Source organism: Cibotium barometz, chromosome 36, assembly GCF_041138505.1.
Source record: "Cibotium barometz isolate CiBa-2024 chromosome 36, ASM4113850v1, whole genome shotgun sequence".
Lineage (NCBI taxonomy): Eukaryota > Viridiplantae > Streptophyta > Polypodiopsida > Cyatheales > Cibotiaceae > Cibotium > Cibotium barometz.
The window spans coordinates 42,912,388-42,936,111 of NC_141081.1; the positions used below are offsets into that span (position 1 = coordinate 42,912,388).

Here is a 23,724-nt window from a genome sequence, read left to right on the forward strand (position 1 = left end):
AAATTTGTCCATGTGGGAATTGTATGCTTGACAGAGACCTACAAAAGAGCGGATCTCCTGAGCATTCTTGGAAGCTTCCCATTCAAGAATCACCCGTACCTTTTCAAGATCAAGGGTAATCCTGTCTACGTTGATGACATATCCCAGATAGTGGATTTCCGCTACTCCAAAATTGCTCTACTTTGCATTGATAAAGAGCTCATTGTCCCACAACAGTTGCAAGACTTTCAACATCTTGCTCATGCTGCTCTGCAATGGCAGAAAAGATGAGTATATCACCCTAAAAGACCCTAAACATCATCTTGTTGAATGTCAGTGCATTGGTGAGTCCAAATGGCATCACCACAAACTCGCAGTGGCCTCGTTTAATCCTAAAGACTATTTTTTGGAATGTCAGCCACATAAAGATCCAAACTTGATGACATAGTTGTTTCTCGTACCGTTACAAACCTATTCGTATGGTACGGTTCACACGGTACGATTCCATAGGATATCGTACGGTATGCATTGAACTTTGAAGCTCTAGCCTCCCTCTCTCTCTCTCTCTCTCAGCTATCAAGCCTCTCTCTCTCTCTCTCTCAACTCTCAAGCCCTCTCTCTCCCCCCTCTCTCTCACACCCCAAATGCCACATCCATCATGATGGCCACGCTTGAGGAAGATAAGCGTCACCAATCTAGGGCTCTACATGTGCAAGTAACAAGCTTGCAAGCGGGCACCTCACCAAAAGAGGACAGTGAGACTTCATGCAGAGATGGGCCTCACTGACACCCCTTGTGTAGATGCTTGACGAGCCAAGAAGCACTTGACAAGGAAGGGAGAGGCCTCTCCTCCTCAAGTTCAAAGATATGGAGTCCCATTTGACTTTCTTGAAGAAGAGGGTCACCCTCTGAATCACCAAAATATACCTTGGAGATGACCTCACTCCCCTACAGGTGGAACACAGGAAAGCTGGGATGGTTCAAGTTATGGAAGCCCGCAGGGCAGGAAAATGGGCCGTTTATCGTGATGACCAAGTCATCATCACGGATAAACGCCCCACATGACGGTGTGGGGTCTATGAGACCACAAATGCATTGAGGATGGGAGTATGGAATTGCAATGGAACTCTATGGTCAGACACAAGAGGCTTCACATAGACTTACATAAATAGGGATATTATCTTCTACATAGAAACTCATCAAAGCCCTCACACAAGGCTACCCAAAGTGCAGGGTTACACATGGGAGTCAGCTTTCAGAGAGCAAACACGCACCACTGGGGGGGGGGGTCACCAATTGGCCGACCATTTGGTCCATCTCCAGATTTGTGTCTCGTTCACTTGAGGCCAGGCCGGTGTCTCATGTGAAGGGGCCAGTATTTTTTTTTGCATAACATGGACGGGAGCCAGACTGGTGCCACCCGTGTGTTAGCAGGATGGTGTCGTATGGACGGGAGCCAGATTGGTGCCACCCGTGTATGACCTGGACTGTGTTCTATCCATGGGATTGTCACGCCATGGAAGAGCCAATATTTGTGCCGTGTCTTGCCTATGAGACTGTTACTCCATAGGGAGGCTCATGCCTGGATCTGTGTCTTACCTATGGGACTGTCACTCCATAGGAAGACCGAGATTTATACTTTATGTCGTGCCATTGTTGTGCCCGACAGGAATGTTTAGTACTTGTTCCATGAACGGGGGATATGTCCATGATATTGTTTGCACATGCATTCATGTTTGCATGCTTGGAACTGTCTTCGCATGACTTGTATTCTTGTGTTTTCCTGTTTGACGTGCCACTTACTGAGCGGGGACGCCTGCCAGTGAGTCGTGAAGTTTGCTCTACCTTCTGATTAGTTTTGTTGCGTGTGAACAGGTGGTAAGTGTATTGCATTTGTTTATTTTATAGCCTTATTTTTAACCTTTGTTTTTATAAGGTTGCAGGTTCACACTCATTAATGAGCCGGCAGCCTCCCCGATATCTCTTGGTGCCCTTGGAAGGGTGGGCACCCACACATGGGCCATGGTGGGGAGGGAAGCCCTCCCTTAATCATGTGTGTGGGGGTGGGTGCATGACCACCTACCCACCCCCCCCCCCCCTTGGGAACTTTGGAACTGGCCGCCTCCATGCAAATAAGGTAGGCCGGCCAGCTGTTCGACGTGTGCCTCCTCCATCGTTCAGCGTGATCCTTCCTTGCATATAGGCGGCTGTGCATGGCCACCCTCTCTCATCTTGCCGGCTGGCGACTGCAACGAGACGACTGTGCACAAGCGGCTGCGCACAGGTTCTTCTTTCTCCTTGCTTGGCAGGCGGCTGCACACAGGGGGCTGCGCAAGTCTTCTTTCTCTCTTGCCTTGCAGGCGGTTGCACACAGGACTTCACTCCCTTGCCTTGCAGGCCGCTGCATACAAGCTTCACAACATGCGAATATTACTTCCCATACTATTGGGCAGCTGCTAGCTCTCCATCCCCTATCTCTCAAGCTGGCAGCAACAGCAGTAATAAAGACTTCTCCTTTCATAACTGGGTGCCTAGTACTACTGAAGGCCATATTCATTATTTTACAACGTAAGTGGATTGAGATTCAAGCAAAGGTCTTTGGTGTAAATCTTACAAGGGATACTCTCTGTTGCTAACACCCGTTCGGTGACGGGTAGTCCAAGCTTCTGGAGAACCACGGTCTATGGGTGCCGAGATCGGGAGAGCCAGGCGTTAGTACGGGAGCGCCTGTTTGTGCGTGGTTCTAGAACACCAGTGGGGCGCTCTCTGCGGATTCCAGTGAAGGCACAGGACCTTAGAGATTAGACTTCTTCAAGTGGATCGCTCTCCTTCGAACGTCTACTTCAAGTCTCTTGTTTGGTAACTATATTCATCTCAGTTGTACATGGACATCATCTGGTTCATTGAACCATGGAGCATTGTATCACTTAAATACTCCCAATAATATATCATATATTGAGGGGGGGGTCGGCCCGTTCCGGCCCCAGTGCTGGTGTCCATTGATCATCATTTCATTTCATTTCAGTTTTCAGTTGTTATTGAGTTGTCCATTCATATTGTGATATTTAAGTTGTGCTATTTACGCATATGGGTGTCCAACGGAGTCTATTCCCACTTGACGGGATCGGTTTCCGGGGGGGGGGGGGGGGTGTTGGGGGCTTAAGAGGAGTGGCATGCTTGTTTCGCCCTCATTTGAGAGGCATGCTCACAATGGTTAGACACAATGAGGAGGCTCGCTTTATGTGGATGCGATTAGCCAGGCCTGGCTTGAGAGTGATGCATATTGCAATATGCTACTTCCTACCAAGGAAACCAAAATATGCATGCAAGCCTGGCTTGAGAGTGATGCATATTGCAATATGCTACTTCCTACCAAGGAAATCAAAATATGCATGCAGGTTGACAGAGAAAGGGGAGACTCCATATGCGCCATTATTTGCAGACTTCTCCCAACAAGGAGAGGTCCTTCTATTAGGAGACTTTAATGCATGGACAAAAGGGAAACAAGTGTAGACATATGACTTCCAGGGAGATGCCATTATGTTGTCAAAAATTGACTTGGCTGAGATGGGCCTCTGAAGGGCCAACCAGGATATGGGGAATGCAACACCATATGGTAGACACTTCTTGGAGATGGGGGATATGCATGAGCTGGTTATATATAATGGACTATCCAGATGGCCGTAGTTCGACAGCCTTACATCTTTTCCGCATAGGGAAGGCACTAGTACGGTGGATTACCTCATGGGGTCTCTTGCTCTTATACCACACATCCCAGACTTCACCATCCCTCCTCCTCCCATACTAGCTGACCACGCATTACTTTTTCACGATCTCATGCCCCACCTTACCGCCCACACCCACACCCCCTGCCACCACCTTCACCCGGATTCATTTCCATCATGATCTTGACCAATTGAAGTCTATGTTAGAGTGATTGCTTGATTTTCATTTTACGTGAGTTAGATGCATCAGATTGAAAAACTTGTGAATGTGGACACAAAAAGCTTTCATTTGACTCCCATATTGGGGGTCCCTAAATCTAGGGCATGGCCCTAAAAAATAAGGACCTTGGTTTGGCCTAAAAAGGCTAACCCTAAAAAATAGGGATTTCCTAAAATTTAGGAATCACTTACTATATTTAGTAATTTTTGCATCCTAACTATGCTTGCTAAATTTGGAGGTTTCTATTTTTGGCAGTTGCCACCTCAACACAAAAAGTTCTAGAAGAATGGACAAGTGTCACAACACTTGTCACTTAAACTCCAAGTGTTCTAGAAGAATGGACAAGTGTCCCAAACACTTGTAGCTTGAGTTTCCACTTGTCCCACTTTTTAACATGTGGCTGGACACTCGTCTTTTTCAGCTTTACTCTCTCTCTTAAGCTTTGAAGGTCTCTTTTCCTATAAATCCAGCCCTTTCCCTCTGATTTTACACACACCTCCCTTGCTGAAAATCAATCCCTGCTCACTCCAAAGTAACCCACACCACTCGGGCACAGCCCTTACCCCTCCATCAACGCTTCCACATGATGTAACTACTCCATCTTCCACCCTTCCCCATGCTGTCCATAATTACAACAAGTCTATAAATGAGTTTTAGCTCTCTTACAAGTCCAATTTCAGCTTTATTATCTCTCTTTTTCCTTTATCTTTGGATCAAGTACAAATTACAGCCATTGTACAACTCTACATCAACAAGAAGGCTGATTACTCCCTTCCGTTCGGGCTTCTCATCTCACCTATGTATTGTAAGAAAATGCATTTGCAAACTTGCTAGTTTTTGTGTGTTCATTAGCATAGACATTTGCATGGTGTGAGTGTGAATATTACTTCTTCTTCACTCTCAAGTTGATTGTAACTGAGCTCAGTCCTAAGGTACTTGGGCTGGGCAGAATATATTCCCGTTTCGGGGGGGTTTCCCTTCTTCAACCCTCCATCATATTTCTCTCAACTTTACTCCCAATATGTGTTGTTATCTCATGCACATGTGCTGTAATTAATTTCCCATTGGGGGGGGGTCCCATCTTCAACCCTCAATCTAGCTCCATCATATTTCTCTCAACTTTACTCCCAATATGTGTTGTTATCTTATGCACATGTGCTGTAATTAATTTCAGCATTGAGTTTATTTGAAGTTAGCTCATTATTCATCTATTTTACGTGTAAAATAACCATATAAAATAAATGGAAATATTAGTTGTTAAGCATACCACGTTGTTCGGGGCGCTTACATCCCGCCACATTTCAGCTCTCGATTTATCCCTCCCTATCTCCACCATTACATCCCAGCTCTCCTCCATCATCCATGGTTCCGCCCACGCCAGCTTCCCCTACACCACATGCTCCACAGCAAGTTTGCCAATGGGATCCCAACCCCAAAATGGATGGTATGATGAAGAGTGCAAAACCACCAAGCTTCGCCTCTTCAGCAAGAGGGAACATGGGCTGATTTCAGCACATAAGATGCAACGCATCTTCCATACATTCACTCGCCGAAAGAAATGGGCATTTCTCGCCAAACGAGAACAAGAGTCATACCAACTCTTTTTGAGAGAAGATAACTCAGAAGCTTGGAGCATTCTTGAAGAAAAAAGAGCACCTACACCTATCACAGATCCTAGCCTTTGGGAAGCCTATGCACGACAGTTGTATGATGTGCCAGACCAACCCATACCACAAATGTCACACATCCCTCGGCCTACATCATCTTATCTCTTTGAGTCCCCCAATGTCACTAGGGTTCTTAAAATGCTGCATAATGGGAGAGCAAAAGATCATGAGGATCTACGCGCGACATCATCTTGTTGAAGGTAGCCAGTGCATTTGTTAAGCCAAAAGGCATGACCACGAACTCATAATGACTCATTCTGTTCGAAAAGCTGTCTTCGGGATATTGGCTTCGAAGATTCTAACTTGATGATAACCACTTTTGAGGTCAATCTTTGTGAAGTACTTAGCACCATTGAGTCTTTCGAGGATGTACTCTATCCTTGGCATGGGAAACTTGTTCAAGGCTCGGTAATCCACACAGAGACGTGCGGTCTTATCTTTCTTCTGCACAAAAAGAATCGATGCTGCAAATGGAGAGGATGAAGGCTTGATGAAACCAGACCTAAGCAACTGTGCGAGTTACGTCTCCAACTCAGCTTCCAACGCCTTGGAAAGATGATACGGGAACTTAGTGGGTGGCTCAGCTCCACCAAATCAATACGATGGTCTTCACGACGAGAGAGCGAGGGTCTAGATGGGAGATCATCCCGCAACATGATGTTCTGAAACTGCTAGAGGATTCCTGTCATCTGTGACTCTAATGGAGTCGAGGTGGATGTCGATATCTACTGTGAGCAGACATAGATCATTGCACACTTTGCTCCGTTTCTAATCTCTCTACTAGCTGGAGGTGGAAAATGAGCGGAATACCCTAAATGCTCTGATCCCGAGCCGCTAGATGGACTTTATCTTGGGGATCTATGATCTTGGTAAGTGGAAAATGGGTAACAAACTCATGGATGAATCGGGTCACAATTGAATGGTCACACTTGCCGTCATACTTGGTGAAGTTTGGTGAGGCACGGATGATGGTTGTTGAGGCTGTGGCTGCGGTTGTGGAAGACTGAGAAGGGGTGAAAGAGGTTACCAGAGTCCGCAATGTTTGTTGGAATTGGTCCCTCAAGTCTTCTTTGTTGCTCGTGGTTCGCCTTTGCTTCGAGCTCTGCCCGCAATTCCTCCTCTTTGGCCTTGCGTCTGGCTTTCATTGGCAACTCTTCGGCCAGTCTTGCTTCACGGTCTCGCTCTTCTTTTTCGGTCATCCATTGACACCACTGCTCCATTGAGAAACTTTGTTCGTTGGGTGTCTCTTGTTGGGCCAAGGTTGCCTGTAATTCTGCCAACTTCGCCATATTTCTCGCCAATCTTGCTAGTGCAGAAGAAGAATGGTTTCCTTTCGTATGTGTGTGGATTATCGGGCTTTAAATAAGCTTACTATTAAGAACCGGTTTCCAATCCACGCATAGATGACCTCCTCAATAAACTTGATGGCTCTACATGTTTCAGACGCATTGACCTTAAGAGTGGATATCACCAAGTGCATGTGGCACCACAAGATCTATATGAAACGGCATTCATGATGTCATTTGGGCTATATGAGTTTTTCGTTATGCCGTTATGCCTCGGCCACGTTCAGTAGAATGATGGATCACATTTTCCGTGAGCATCGCAAATTCATAGGTGTGTTTTTCGATGATATCTTGGTATTTTCCAAGAATAAACAAGAACACTGCCAACATTTGGCCATTGTGTTTGAAGAGCTTCGTAACCACAAGCTCTTCATTAATGCAAACAAGAGTGAATTTTTCCTTTCCGAGATTCATTATTTGGGGCATATTGCATCAAAGGATGGCGTCAGGATGGATCCTGACGCCATCAAAGGATGGCGTCAGGATGGATCCTGCAAAGATTAAAGTCGTTTGGAATTGGCCTGACCTATCTTCCGTACATGAAGTACGAAGCTTTTTGGGTCTATGCTCATATTACAAGTGAAACCGATCACGTCAAGTGGGAATAGACTCCGTTGGACACCCACAGGCGTAATAGCACAACTTAATTATCACAATTTGAATGGACAACTTAATAACAACTGAAAATTGAAATGAAATGAAATGTTGATAGATGGACACCAGCACTGGCCGGAACAAGCCGACCTCCCCCTCAATATATGATATATTATTGGGAGTATTTAACAAATACAATGCTCCATGGGTTCAATGAACCAGATGATGTCCATGTACAACTGAGATGAATACAGTACCAAAGAAGAGACTCGAAGTAGACGTTCGAAGGAGTGCGACCCACTTGAGTGGTCAAGTCTCTACGGTCCTGTGCCTTCACTGGAATCCGCGGAGAGCGCCCCACTAGTGTTCCAGGACCACGCACAAACAGGCGCTCCCGTACTAACGCCTGGCTCTCCCGATCTCGGCACCCATGGACCGTGGTTCTCCAAAAGCTTGGACTACCCGGCACCGAATGGGTGTTAGCCGTAGAGAGAATCCTTTATCAGATTTACAACAAAATCCTTTACTTAAATCTGAATCCACTTACTTGTAGCTTGCTAATGGAAGACAAATACCCGAGGCATCTGTGTGCAGCTACTAGAGATGGACACCAGGGCGCAGCAGTCTGTCGAGGAGGAGGAGCAGCTGCCTGTGTAGAAGGTGTAGCCACCTGAAGAGGGGAGGCGCAGAGCCGCCTGTAGCCGCCTATGGAAGGGAGGCACAACTGCCTGCTTGCAGGGTGCAGCCGCCTGCTATGGAGGAGGAGTGCAGCCTGCTGTGGAAAGTGTGCAACCGCTGCAAGGGAGCACAGCCACCTGCTGTGCACGGCGCAGCCGCCTGCTATGGAGGAGGAGTGCAGCCTGCTGTGGAAAATGCGCAACCACCTGCTGAAAAGGAGCGCAGCCCGCTGGTAGAGCACAGCCTCCTGGGGGTGCAGAAGCCGCCTATTGTGGAGAAGGGGCAGCCGCCTACAAGGGAGAAGGAGGCGCAGCCGCCAGCTGAAGAGCAAGCATGGCCTGCTGGAGAGCAAGCGCAGTCACCTGAGGGTTGCAGAAGCCGCCTGGCTGCAGCCGCCTGCTATGGCCGCCTGCAGAAGAGAGGGCCGCCTGCAGAAGAGAGGGCAGCCCCACGCAGCCTGTAGAGGAGGGTGCAGCCACCTATGGAAGGGAAGTGCAGCACCCTCCAGAGTGGAGAGGAAACCTGGCTGCAGCCGCCTGCAAGGTAGAGGGAGCAGCCGCCGATGGAAAGGGGTACAGCCGCCTACTGGAGGGGAGGAGGTGCAGCCTGCTGTGGAAAGGCGCAGCCACCTGTGTAGAGAGAGCAGCCCACCAGCGTGCAGCAACCTGAGGAAGGCGGAGAGATGCCCTATGTGCAGCTGTATGAGAGCTCCTTTGTAGGTGTTGGAGAGGAAGTACACGACCACAGCTGGCCGGCTCTCCAAACTTGCATGGGGGCGGCCAGTTTCAAGGTGGGATGTGGGTAGGTGGCCGTGCACCCACCCCCACACATAAAGGGTTAAGAGTGGGGTTTCCCTCCCCACCTTGGCCCACACGTGGGTGCCCATAATGGGTGCCCACTTTTAAATGAATGTGAACTTACAACCTTATAAAATTAAAGGTTTAGAAAGAAAGCTATTAAACAAACAAGTGCAATACACTTACCACCTGTTCGCACGCAACAAAACTCGTCAGAAGACAGAGCAAACTTCACGACTCACTGGCAGGCGTCTCCGCTCAGTAAGTGGCACGTCAAACAGGCAAACACAAGAATACAAGTCATGCGAAAACAGTTCCAAACATGCAAAACATGAATGCATGTGCAAATAGTATCATGGACATATCTCCCGTTCATGGAACAAGTACAAAACATCTGTCGGGCACAAAAATGGCATGACAGAAAACATAAATCCCGGTCTTCCTATGGAGTGACAGTCCCATAGGTAAGACACAGATCCAGGCACGAGCCTCCCTATGGAGTGACAGTCCCATAGGCAAGACACGGCACAAATACTGGCTCTTCCATGGCGTGACAATCCCATGGATAGAACACAGTCCAGGTCATACACAGGTGGCACCAGTCTGGCTCCCGTCCATACGACACCATCCTGCTAACACACGGGTGGCACCAATCTGGCTCCCGTCCATGTTAAGCAAAAATACTGGCCCCTTCACATGAGACACCGGCTTGGCCTCAAGTGAACGAGATGGACCAAATGGTCGGCCAATTGGTGACATCCCCCCGATAATTTTTGAATTTCACAAGATATCTCCTGGAAAGCTTTTCTGTAGGTAGCTTTCGCTCCTTGTAAAAGACAATCTGTTCTTGTTGGAGGATCTCCTCAAGCTCATCAATCTCTGGCGAATCTTCTGTGGCAGGCTCGTCAGGATCTGGCCCCACATATTTCCGAAAGAGACTCACATGAAATGCGTTGTGAATCTTCCAATGACTAGGTAAAGCAAGCCTGTATGACACTTCATTGATCTTTTGAATCACCTTGAAGGGTCCATAATAGCGAGGAGAAAGCTTAGGATATGATCCTTCTTGTCCTGGCCTCTTCCGAAGCCTAGCCTTCTCAAATTTCAGCAAAACCCAATCACCTTCTTTGACTTACATGTCCCTTCTATGCTTGTCAGCAGCCATTTTATGCTTATCTTGTGACCTTGCAATGGCTGTCCGTACCTAAGCAAAGGCTACATCCAAGTCACAAACATATTCATCAGCTGCAAAAATCTCATCCTTTGTACGAAGGATGGGTGGCAATACCACTCTACCATAAATAATCTCAAATGGGGCCTTTCCCGTGGAGGCATGGATCGTATTGTTGTAGGCAAACTCAACAAATGGAAGATACTTCTCCCATGTAGTCTTTTGATCTGCCACATAACACTTCAACAAATCCAACACAGCTGAATTTGCAACTTCACTTTGGCCATCCGTTTGGGGATTATAAGCTGATGAAAACTCAAGTTTAGTGCCGATTTTATCAAATAAAGCCCTCCAAAAGAGGCTCGTAGTCCTGGGATCTCTATCCCCAACAATGGATTTAGGCATACCATGATGTTTGAAAATGTTAGCAAGAAAAAGCTTTACCGTATGATCAACTTTAATGGTTTTCTTGACGGGCAAGAAATGAGCTTGCTTGCTAAACCTGTCCACAATGGTCCGAATAGCATCATTCCCATGCTGGGATCTAGGCAAGTCCATAATAAAATCCATAGTAATACTTTCCCAAGGTGGCGAGGGAATAGGCAATGGCTGAAGCAAACCTGAAGGTTTTTGCCTATCAAATTTCACCTTTTGGCAAGTAATACATGCACGTACATAAGCCTCAATGTCTTTACGCATGCTTGGCCAAAAGAAATCTCTCTCAATCATGCGTGTAGTGAGCATGATACCTCTATGACCAACATAAGGTGGAGCGTGACATTCCTCCAAAACCTTTGGACGCAAATCCTTCACCACACAAAGGCAATTATCCTTCATAAGATAACCCTCGTTGATAACATAAGAGGCATGTGAGTGACCAGCCATCCATATATGGCAAGAATCAGCATCCAAATGATACAAATCACGCATAGCAGATAAGTCCCCATGAGAGGCTACTGAGGCTGCAGCCACATAAGGCCTCCTGGATTATGCATCTGCCACCACATTTTTCTTTCCCAGAATATGCATAATCTAAAAATGAAACATGGAAAGAAAGTTTGCCATTCTCATTTGCTTCTCCGAAAGCTTTGTTTGAGATGGAAAGTATCTCAAGCTTTGATGATCTGTCTTGACTACAAATTCAGCCCCAAGAAGATAATGTTTCCATATCTTTAAGGCATGAATTACAGCCAAGAGCTCTTTCTCATAGATATCCATATAAAGCTCAGCATCATGTAAACGACGACTCTCGTATGCAACTGCATGCCCTTCTTGATTTAGGACAGCTCCTATACAATCGCCACAAGCATCACAATCTACTACGAATGACCTTTGCAAGTCAGGAACAATTAACACGGGTCCATATATGATAGCATGCTTGAGTTGTAAGAAAGCATCCTGTTCTTTTGAAGTCCATTTGAAAGTGGTTTTCTTCTTTGTGAGATCATGTAGGGGGTGGCTATCATAGCAAAATGCCTTATGAAACGCCTATAATATGAACATAATCCCAAAAAACTACGTACTTGATGTACGTTTTGCAATTCTGGCCAATTCCGAATGGTTTCTATCTTTGCAAGATCCATTGTTACTCCATCTTTGGATACAATGTGACCCAAATGATGTATCTCTGAAAGGAAGAACTCACTTTTCTTGGCATTAATGAAAAGTTTATGCTTCCGCAACTCTTCGAACACTGTGACCAAATGAGTTCTATGTTCCTGCTCATTCTTAGAGAAAACCAAGATGTCATCAAAGAATACACCTGTGAATTTGTGATGGGGCTGGAATATCCTATCCATCATACGATTAAACGTGGCAGGAGCGTTGGTGAGACCAAAAGGCATCACCAAAAATTCATATAATCCAAAAGCTGTCCCGAATGCAGTTTTATGGACATCTTGTGGCACCACTCGTATTTGATGATAACCACTCTTCAAATCAAGGTGGCTGAAACAAGCCGAACCATCAAGCTTATCCAAAATGTCATCAATACGCGGAATTGGGAATCTATTCTTGATGGTAAGCTTATTTAAAGCTCTATAGTCCACACACATGCGAAATGACCCGTCTTTCTTTTGAACAAGAAGCTCAGGAGAGCAATAAGGTGATGAACTAGGCTGAACCAAACCTTTCTCTAAAAGCTCATTTACCTGCTTCATGATCTCTTCTTGTTGTGCGGCACTCACTCGGTATGCGGGTTTGTTAGGTGGAGAACTACCTGGCACAAGATCTATGCGATGATCCTCGGGCCTTTGGGGAGGTAATTCACCTGGCAATGCATCAGCAAAACAGTCATTGAATGCATGAAGAAAATTCAGCCTATCATAAGTCATAGCATCCACATTTTGTTGACTTGGTAAAATGCTATCACGAACAAAAACCAAGTACGTAGAAAGACTCTTTTTCATTGCTTTATTAATTTGGATGTGAGATACAAGTGGGATGGAATCCCCTTCTTTGCCAGCATCAATGAAATGCATGCGGCCTCTATGCATAAAAGAAATCATGTTGGTCTTGTACTCTTTGCGGGGCTCAAGCCTATGATGCCATGGCTTGTCCAGCAATACATCACATCCATTTAGTGGTGCAACTAAGAAATGTTCATTATCAAGGTAGCCCTTTATATGTATGCGCAACTTCCCTATCAATGGGGTAACCTGCACCTCTTTACCAACAAAGGCAGCTTCTGCTTCAATCTGAGGTCCCATGTTCAACCTCAATACCCAAGGCAGCTGCCGTTTGTATAGAGATGAAGTTATCGGTTACACAGTCATCAAACATGAATAAGGCGGACTAATCCTTGATTTGACCCCATGCTTTGCATACCATCCGCTCTTTTGCATCATGTTTTGTGTTTCCCTGCACATCGGGAACTGCATGTACATTAGCCTTGGTCTGCTTGTCCTTGTGCTTTGGTTTGCGATCAGGGCATTGTCGAAACATGTGCTCTTTGCTGCCACAAGAAAAACATTTTCCCTCCTTGGCATATTGCTCCCTTTGCTCGCGGGTCAAGCCAAATTTGTTCTTCTTTGGGACCTGATCTTTAGATGAGGTATTTTCAGCTTTACCTCCCTTCTGGATCTCCCGAAAGTTCTTCCTAGGTGGCTGTCCACCTTTTTGCAGATTTGGGACAGCCTTGTCTTTCCCCTTTGAACCACCTCGATCTTGCTTAATTTTGAGCACCAATTGCTCCGTAGCAAGAGCAGAGGCTGTAAGCTGTTGCAAAGTATGTTTCGGGTGAAATTCAATGCCCGAACGATAAGCTGGTTGCAATCCGGAGCAAAACTTCCTCTTTCTTTCATCCTCAGTGATTTGCATAAAAGGAGTTACCTCAAGCAACACTTTCCAAACTTGTTGACATACTGTTACACACTTTCATTATCCCTTTGCTCAAGTCTATCCCACTTTTGGGTGAGAGTTTGCTCCGCATTTGGTGGCAAGAACTGAGCATAAAATCTGTCCTTAAAACTCTTTCCAGGTGCAAATAGGGTCTTTGGTGATCTTTTCAGTGATCCACCAATGAGCACCAGTCCCCTTCAAAAACATGCTAGCATGGCGTACTTTAGACTTCTCAGTGAAGTCCTCATCGCTAAAAGCAATGTCAAACTGTGCCACAAATGCTAACACTTTGGAAGCATCATGCTCTCCATGAAAAACATCAAACTTAATGGACTTATCACCTGCTTTAAATTCCTTGAGCTTTCTAGCATGAGGCTCATGGTCCTCTCTTTTTCTTTTCCCCTTATCCAACGGGGCAGCCCTATCTGCATGGGCTCCATGGGCCATCATGGAAGTTTCATGAAGCACGGTGGCATGTGCTCCACGAACCTGAGAATCAGATGCATGTGACCTTCCTGCATAAGGCAATGTCTCTCCATGAGACAACTCAGTAGGCAAAACTCTTCTAGTGGCAAACCTGTCACCCCTACCATGGGATACATGTCTTGAATGCATGTGACCATCATGCCCTCCATGAACACTAGCATACATATACTTGTCAGGCTTTGTGCCTTGTGGAGAAGATGCATGACAGGAGGTGACTGTCACCTCTTCCCTTTGCATAACTGACCTCAACCTTTGAGATGCGGGATCTCCATGCTTCAAGCGAGGTGGATTTCTGAATTTCAGCTCTCCATCTTCCCCCTCTTTGATGTCACCTTTGCGAAGGAGGTAAGAAAGTGCCAACTCCCTTGGCTTCTTACCCACTTCCCGTGCCATGGATTCAAAAGTTACATCTACCATTGCATCGGCTTTCCTTGCTTCAATGGCACTTTGCACATGGGGATCTTCATGGAAAAATTTCAGCTCTTGCTCTTGTGCCTGCAAAAGCTTTCTCATATGCTCCATTTCAGCCCTCATTGCATCAGGCTCTTCTTCTTGCATGACTGTCTTTCCTCCAGACAGTTGTCCCTTTGAATCACTATCATTTACCCTTTCAAGGGGCTTGTGCCTTCCTTGTAAAGCATCAGAGCCACGCGAGGCACTTGATGGGTCCCTCGAATTGGGCACTTCCAAAGCGTTGCCTTGGCTGTCCATTGTGTTAAGTGTGCTAGAAGCGGGGTGTCCAATAACAGGTTCGTTTCCCCACTAAGAAGAGGGAAATAACCGTGCTCTGATACCAATGAAACCGATCCCGTCAAGTGGGAACAGACTCCGTTGGACACCCACACGCGTAATAGCACAACTTAATTATCACAATTTGAATGGACTACTTAATAACAACTGAAAATTAAAATGAAATGAAATGTTGATAGATGGACACCAGCACTGGGGCCGGAACGGGCCGACCCCCCCCTCAATATATGATATATTATTGGGAGTATTTAACAAATACAATGCTCCATGGGTTCAATGAACCAAATGATGTCCATGTACAACTGAGATGAATACAGTACCAAACAAGAGACTCGAAATAGACGTTCGAAGGAGTGCAACCCACTTGAGTGGTCAAGTCTCTACGGTCCTGTGCCTTCACTGGAATCCACGGAGAGCGCCCCACTGGTGTGCCAGGACCACGCACAAACAGGCGCTCCCATACTAACGCCTGGCTCTCCCGATCTCGGCACCCATGGACCGTGGTTCTCCAAAAGCTTGGACTACCCGGCACCGAACGGGTGTTAGCGGTAGAGAGAATCCTTTATCAAATTTACAACAAAATCCTTTACTTAAATCTGAATCCACTGACTTGTAGCTTGCTAATGGAAGACAAATACCCGAGGCGTCTGTGTGCAGCTACTAGAGATGGACACCAGGGCGCAGCAGCCTGTCGAGGAGCAGCAGCAGCTGCCTCTGTAGAAGGCGTAGCCACCTGAAGAGGGGAGGCGCAGAGCCACCTGTAGCCGCCTATGGAAGGGAGGCGCAACCGCCTGCAAGGGAGCACAGCCACCTGCTATGGAGGAGGAGTGCAGCCTGCTGTGGAAAGTGCGCAACCGCCTGCAAGGGAGCACAGCCGCCTGCTGTGTAGGGCGCAGCCGCCTGCTATGGAGGAGAAGTGCAGCCTGCTGTGGAAAGTGCGCAACCGCCTGCTGAAGAGGAGCGCAGCCTCCTGGTAGAGCACAGCCGCCTAAGGGTGCAGAAGCCGCCTGTTGTGGAGAAGGGGCAGCCGCCTGCAAGGGAGGAGGAGGAGACGCAGCCGCCAACTGAAGAGCAAGCATGGCCTGTTGGAGAGCAAGCGCAGTCGCCTGAGGGGTGCAGAAGCCGCTTGGCTGCAGCCGCCTGCTATGGCCGCCTGCAGAAGAGGGCCGCCCCACGCAGCCTGTAGAGGAGGGTGCAACCCCCTACGGAAGGGAAGTGCAGCACCCTGCAGAGTGGAGAGGAAACCTGGCTGCAGCTGCCTGCAAGGTAGAGGGAGCAGCCGCCGATGGAAAGGGGTACAGCCGCTTGCTGGAGGGGAGGAGGTGCAGCCTGCTGTGGAAAGGCGCAGCCACCTGTGTAGAGAGAGCAGCCCACGAGCGTGCAGCAACCTGAGGAAGGCGGAGAGATGCGCTGTGTGCAGCTGTATGAGAGCTCCTTTGTAGGTGTTGGAGAGGAAGTACACGACCACAGCTAGCCGGCTGTCACGTGCACACCAGTCAGGTGTACAGTGACATGGCATCATTATGGCATCATTAGCATCACAGATTCATCAGGTATTTTTACCAGCATTTATCAGGCATTTTATGCATTTTTGGGGCAGCCGACTACCATTTATGGTATTATGGTATTTTATGGGAGTTATGCATCTGGCCGACTACAGCATCTGGCCGACCAGCAGCCTTTCACCCATATAAATAGCAGAGCCTCTTCATTCAGCATTGGACACCCTCATCCATTCAGTCAACAGGTTTAGCAGTGAAGCGCATCATCCTCTTCATGCGTTTTTCAGCCTGTCATCATCAGCATACAGTAGCAGCATCATCATAGTACCATTCAGCCTATGGTGCTAACGCATCATCATTGGCAGCAGTTACAGCATTCAGTTAACGCATCCCATCAGCAGATAAGTTAACGCATCATTCTCAGCAGCATCTTCAGTTAACGCATCATCTCAGCAGCATCATCAGTAAACGCATCTACATCAGCATTCGTCCTCAGCAAACGCATCATCATCAGCCCATCAGATCTGCGTTTCATCCTCAGGACAGCATTCAGCATCATAATCAGCAGTTCAGCCCGCATTCCCAGCACATAGTCAGCATATTCAGCAGTACAGATCCATTTGGATCTCATTGTAACCGCATTCATTCATTTAATATAGCTGCACTGCATTGACACATACTTGTCTATCTCTTTGTATATCTGTTTGTCTCTTAAACATCATTAAGTGCAGTTAAGTGTAGACTAAGGTTGTGATTACTACGGTCGTCAGCTCTCGCATGTCACACCGGCTCCCCAAACTTGCATGGGGGCAGCCAGTTTTAAGGTGGGGTGTGGGTAGGTGGCCATGCACCCACCCCCACACACAAAGGATTAAGAGTGGGGTTTCCCTCCCCACCTTGGCCCACACGTGGGTGCCCACTTTTAAATGAATGTGAACTTACAACCTTATAAAATTAAAGGTTTAGAAAGAAAGCTATTAAACAAACAAGTGCAATACACTTACCACCTGTTCACACGCCCAAAACTCGTCAAAAGACAGAGCAAACTTCACGACTCACTGGAAGGCGTCCCCACTCAGTAAGTGGCACGTCAAACAGGCAAACACAAGAATACAAGTCATGCGAGAACAGTTCCAAACATGCAAAACATGAATGCATGTGCAAATAGTATCATGGACATATCTCCCGTTCATGGAATAAGTACAAAACATCTGTCGGGCACAAAAATGGCATGACAGAAAACATAAATCCCGGTCTTCCTATGGAGTGACAGTCCCATAGGTAAGACAGATCCAGGCACAAGCCTCCCCATGGAGTGAGTCCCATAGGCAAGACACGGCACAAATACTGGCTCTTCCATGGCGTGACAATCCCATGGATAGAACACAGTCTAGGTCATACACGGGTGGCACCAGTCTGGCTCCCGTCCATGTTAAGCAAAAATACTGGCCCCTTCACATGAGACACCGGCCTGGCCTCAAGTGAACGAGACACAAAACTGGAGATGGACCAAATGGTCGGCCAATTGGTGACAACAAGCATTTTAACACGCACTTTGCATGGATTGCTTCCCCATTGCATAGCTCACTAAGAAGAAGATAGTCTTCAGATGGACAGTTGATGAGAAAGAGGCTTTCGGTTCATAGTCACAAGGCAACAGAAACGGAAACAGGAACGGCCCATGCCGTCCGGAATGAGAACGGCACATAGGAATTAGGGAACGGGAACGCCACATCAACACACACACACATATATAAGATGAAAGTAGGAGGAGGAGGAGCACACTGTAAACTTCCAAGCCAAGGCCCTCAAGTTTGAAGGAGATTCAATCACAAGGAGGGGGTGGCCAATGGCGAGCACAGTCCTACAACAGCCCTTTTTTTTTGTTATCTTGGAGAAAGCAACGTGTGAAGGTACTTTAGTATATATATATATATATATATATATATATATATATATATACACCTAGATGAATCCAAGAACATGCCCAAATTCACCTTTTAGGAGCATGCATGTTATATACTCATGGTAGTCAACCCACAAGACTATATAACTATCAACTCCATTTAGTACCTTACCTAATTTATTAGATACCTTTGGTACCTCAAAGGTAATACTAGCGGCGATTGCATTCCGTGCCTTCACATGGAACGGCCGTTCCAGAAATGGAACAGCCGTTCCCGTCCGTTCCACCATTCCAGTTGCAGAGGAAACGCCGTTCCACCGTTCCATACCACCCGGAACGGCGTTTCCGATTACTATGTTTCGGTTGCCTCAAGAATGCCATTATGAGTGGGCTTGTGTTAGTCATTCCAGACTTGTAGAAACCTTTCTGTGTGGAGTATGGAAGTTGCATTGGGGCTGTCCTAAATCAAGGAGGACATGACGTAGCTTATGAAAGTTGTCGAGCGGGCCTGGTTAGTCATTCCAGACTTGGAGAAACCTTTCTTTGTGGAGTGTGATGCATCCAAAAGTTGCATTGGGATTGTCCTGAATCAAGGAGGACATGCCATAGCTTATGAGAGCAGTCGTTGGCATGATGCTGAACTTTCTTTGGGCATTTATGAGGAGTTGTTGTTGCTAAGTGGTAGATCCACTAAATCCCAAGTACCATTTTTTTGAATGGAATGAATTTTATCTTGCATGGCTTTAACTTTATTTGTGATCCATGCCTTGACTATTTGGAAACACTACCTCCTTGGGACTGTTTGTTATTGTTTATGGAAAAGTGATATTGCCACCCATCCTATGCACTAAGGATGATATCTTTGCAACAGATGAGTATGCTAGAGATCTATTGCACAAGTGCGGACAGCCATTGCTCGTTTTCACAGGATAAGCATAAGAGGGTTGTCGACAAGCATAGAAGAGCGGTGGACATCATAGAGGATGATTGGGTATTGCTGAAATTTGAGAAAGCAAGACTCCATAAGAGGCCAGGAAAGGGGGGAGCAAGCCCTAAGCTCTCTACCAGGTATTACGGACCTTTTAAGGTAATCAAGCAAATCAATGAGGTTGCTTGTTCATAGCCAGAAGGGCTTGTCACAGAAGAGCCGCCAGAGGTTGATGAGCTAGAGGAAGTTCTTCAACCTGAATTAATTGTGTTTCACAAGGAGAGAAAGCTACCTGCCGATAAGCTCTCCAGGAGATACCTTGTGAAGTTCAAAAATTATTTGTCTAAACCTTATAAGTAAAATAAGAACAGGTTCACATGCATAAGAGCTCAGTGGGAAAAACCCCTCCCGGTTGGTCCTACTAGTGATAGCCAAAGGTGGTGTTTCCCGAAGAGGAGCCTTTGTCCAGGATGCAAGTGTCCAAGCCCGAACCACAACCTGAATCCAAACTCGAGGTGGATCTCTCCAAATCCCGTTTGGAGGATGAGGTCAACTCCCAGCTCATCCCAAGGAGGTGGATCCCTTCGAATCCTGCTTAGAGGAGAATCAGATCACCCCAACAATTCCCAACGAACTACACAAAAGTCTCTCTGAATCCTATGACAAGAAGGATGAGTTACATGTGATTCTACAAATCCAATGGAAATGGAGCGAAGTCTACAAATGGACCGGAGCGAAATCAGAGCAAAGGTGTATGGAGTACCCTAGTGCTCCAAGTTTAGCAAGGGAATGTCATGTGCATCAGTTAATCCCGATGCTCACATGGACATGTTTATCCTTGCTAGCAGGTATATGGGCAGATTTAGGGGCCCTACAAGCCCGCATAAGTGCCCGGAACATGCACCCATGGATGGGACACTTTTGTGACATGGTTTGGACACAAAATATGAGTTTTTTGACATTGTTTTGAGGGTTGAAAAGGGGAAACCGAATTGCATATGAATTTCCACTTCAAGCCTATGAAAGGAGGCATTAGGCTCCACTAGTGACTAATCATCATCACAAAAAGATCAAGGAGGATCCATATGTCAGAGACTACAAGGCAGCAAGGGTAACATTGGTGGAGTGGATCATGTTCACCAAAATGGGAACTCTTATGCCTTGCACAAGGGCGAAGAAGTGAGGAATGCAAGGGTCATAGCTAGTTATCCATTCTTGGTTGAACAACCCTCTCTTGTGGAGAAGCTAGGGTCCTCAACCTTGCCTCCTTTGGTGTCACCACAAAGAAACAATGCACTTGGGTAGAGAGCAAAGAGGGAGAGAGCTATGGAAAGCTCTATCTCAACATGCTTAGATCATCCCAGTATGGTGCCCAAGATGCCCAAAACTTGCCTATTGGGCCTCGAAATAGGTTTTCAACCTGATTTGTGTCAGAAAGTCCTAATGGCAACTCGACACTCCTGTCCAATGCCCAGCTCTTGGCCTAATAAGCTACTTGGATACTTTTGCAATGAATAATCCACGTGGGTTGTAACTATGTGGAGGACAATGCAATGATGCCTAATCCTATGACCTTATGGCCACATGGCACCCTAATGCAGCACGTGCACGTGACATATTTGCAGCTCTCAATTCTCACATGTGGATGGCAACTCTCTCTTTGAAAGTACTCATAGCTGCCTATGGAGACCCTAAGTTCTTGTGACTTATGAATCCCTAGTTAACCTAGCACCTTCACAAACTAATATGCCATCATAGTGAGAAATGCGTCTTAGCGTGACTCCAAATATGCCTATGATCCGTGTGCAAATGACTAGTGACCTACTCATAGTGGGAATGTGACCCAAATGACCTCATCTTCCACCCATGAATGCCTCAACCAATAAATCAATCAATCTTGCTCATGGAACTATCTTGAAAGCCGTGCAGAAATCAACAAAGCAACAATATTTCTTGGATGCCCAGTGTTTCTTGGATCAGTTTGGTGATTGACTCGAGAGAGGACTCGGTACTATTTTAAGTGCTTTTGTTCATCACCACCTCTTTTCATGTGCTCCCTTTCATGGCCTATGTTTGACCATGATATCTTTCCAGGCAGATGTCCATTATGCTTGGGCGTCTACCTTCTTTTCAACTCTTTTGGTTTCCTCAATGGCATTGCCTTGTGCTTCCTCCAGCTCTTCCAGCCTCCAGGAGCTTGCGAAGGTCAGCATTTTCTTTTCACAATGTGGCAGCTTACCTCGTTCACCTTTGTGGGGCTTGCATTTCATGTGCCTGTGTCTGCATTGCTTGCTTACCTTGAGTTAGCTTAATCTCTGAAATTTGGTCTGAAATACTATTTTTGGGTGCCCTAATGTTGAGCTAAATGTTGGACTACGTTTTACACAAGCATTTGATGCCCAATGAGAGATAATTTGCCAATACTATTAATAGAGGCAAATGCCTACTAGTTGAGAGAGAAAGAAAGAAAGAAAGTTATATTAAACGTCTTCAAAAGACCCAGTGGGTCTATGAGACCAAAAGTGATACAATAGTGTCCATGTAATATCATCATGGTACAAAAGAAAACAAAGACTAGAGCTATGAGCGTGGAATGTCAAATCCGAGCCATGGAAAACTGAAAGAAAAAAGAAAAAAGAACAAAGAAAAAAAGTAGAGAGAGAGAGAGTAATATTAACCTCTATGAAAGACCCCAAGGGTCTATGAGACCAAAAGCAATGCAATGGTACCATGGATATACTGAGCCATGGAAAACTGAAAGAAAAAAGTAAAAAGAAGACACCTAACACGAGTGTGTGTTCATGTAATCAGTAGATGATCCTTGTGTAAAGCGATCAGCTAATGACGATTCTGATGGCGGGAGAGAGAGAGAGAGAGAGAGAGAGAGAGAGAGCTTAACCTAATCAGTTGCTTTTTTTAAAAAAATACAAACAATACAAGAGCATTTGTGGTTGACTTAACCCAATTGCATAGACTAGATCATTATGACTTGACCTCATCAGTGGCCTGAATTAATCTGATTACTGGTGTTAATTCTGATTAACAAACAAGACCGAAGCATTGGCAATAATAAGGAGGACGGACTTACCGGGATATAATGATCGCCTGCACAAGAGAGTTCGTCGTATGAAAGAAGCGCTCAGGTTTTCTTCGCTTAGCGGCCTTCCAAATCACAGGAAGGCATAAAGATGGGCACAATCACATAGCCTCACAGGTACCTTTATCAATATCCCATAGCTCAACTGTATCGCAAGGTTCCGAGCGCAGGCCTGCGAAATCATCCTCCTAAACACAGACCCATCAATGATCGCAGCATTTGCCTAAAACCCATCATTAGAAAAAATGCGTGGTCCTGCCTCCCTACTGCTCTCGATACAACCCATGCACACGGCCAATCTTCTTATGTCCATGTGGGCCCCTTTCATAGGCTAGATATTTCATTTAATTTGCAAGTTTTCTGCGCCCTTTCATGAGACTTTGGGCAATACCAATGATGTCATGAGACCCTCCACAATTCACATGAAAGTTGACGAAATAACTTACTCAAATGGGGATTTCACACAACTGCCTAAGGAGTCTAAGGAGTGTTAAGGAAAGACATTTTTGAGGTTCTTATCCTTACCTCTTTCATTCAAACGAGTAATCAAGTGGCATCTCCATATCTCTACATGCAATGAATCATAGCCCTCCCAAGTCCCCATAGCAATAAAGCCCCTTGGGCCCTTCATACATCAACCTCCACCGATGTGATAAGCTAGCCCTTTATACATACTAATGGGCTGACCCGTGCTTTGCACATATATAATTCCCAACTTGGTATTTTTCAAATTCTACCCCTCCACAAACTTCCAAACTGCATCCCTAACCTCCAAATTCTTGCCACGTGGCAACTTCGTAAAAACTCTTCCTTTATATAATATAGAGAAGCCTCCACCCATGAAAGGGTAAATGACTCAAACAACCACGTTCGGCCCACATCAAACTCCACCTTTACAATGATAAAGTGTTGGGACAAGCAAGTTTGTCCCTTCCATGATTCTTTTGTGACCCATTCGAGGTGGGAATACATATATGTGTAGATAATCTTACAATACACTGATAGAAGCACATTGTAAAGGGTTGGGACAAGCAAGTTTGTCCCTTCCATGATTCTTTTGTGGTCCATTCAGGGTGGAAATACATATATGTGTAGATAATTTTACAATACACTGATAGAAGCACATTGTAATGTCATAAATCATAATGGGTTCAACACAACTATAGGTATAGTAGGTGTGCCGATGTGTTGTTTACAAAACACCACTCCTATAGAGGAGCTGTTATGGCTCACCCAAACCCCAAGAAGATTACCTAGGGAACCGCAATTGTTGTGAGGATCTTTCCAATGGCCAAGCTCATAACGCTTGAGGTCTCCAAGCTCCACAACTCCTTGAGAAGCAATTCCATCGCGCCTCCCACAAGCTTTATCACAACTTCACTTTGCTTCACATGTACTCTTCCCTCCTCTCACCTCATTTCACTCACACACACTCACTAGCATGGATTAGAGAGAGATTAACAAGAGGATTAGCAAGAGCAAGACTCTATTGCACAATGGGAGAGTTTTTTTGTATTATGAGATATTCACTTATATACA

At 46.0% G+C, this 23,724-nt stretch overlaps 1 long non-coding RNA gene across 1 annotated transcript in view; it reads right to left on the minus strand.

Moving 5' to 3' along the window:
• The window catches only part of LOC147617915 (uncharacterized), a 34,361-nt gene extending 11,711 nt beyond the window's left edge, over positions 1 to 22,650 (minus strand). Inside the window, exon 1 of the long non-coding RNA XR_015262275.1 lies at positions 22,177 to 22,650. This is a non-coding gene — a long non-coding RNA (uncharacterized LOC147617915). The remainder of the gene's footprint in view (positions 1 to 22,176) is intronic.
• Positions 22,651 to 23,724: the final 1,074 nt, after the last annotated feature.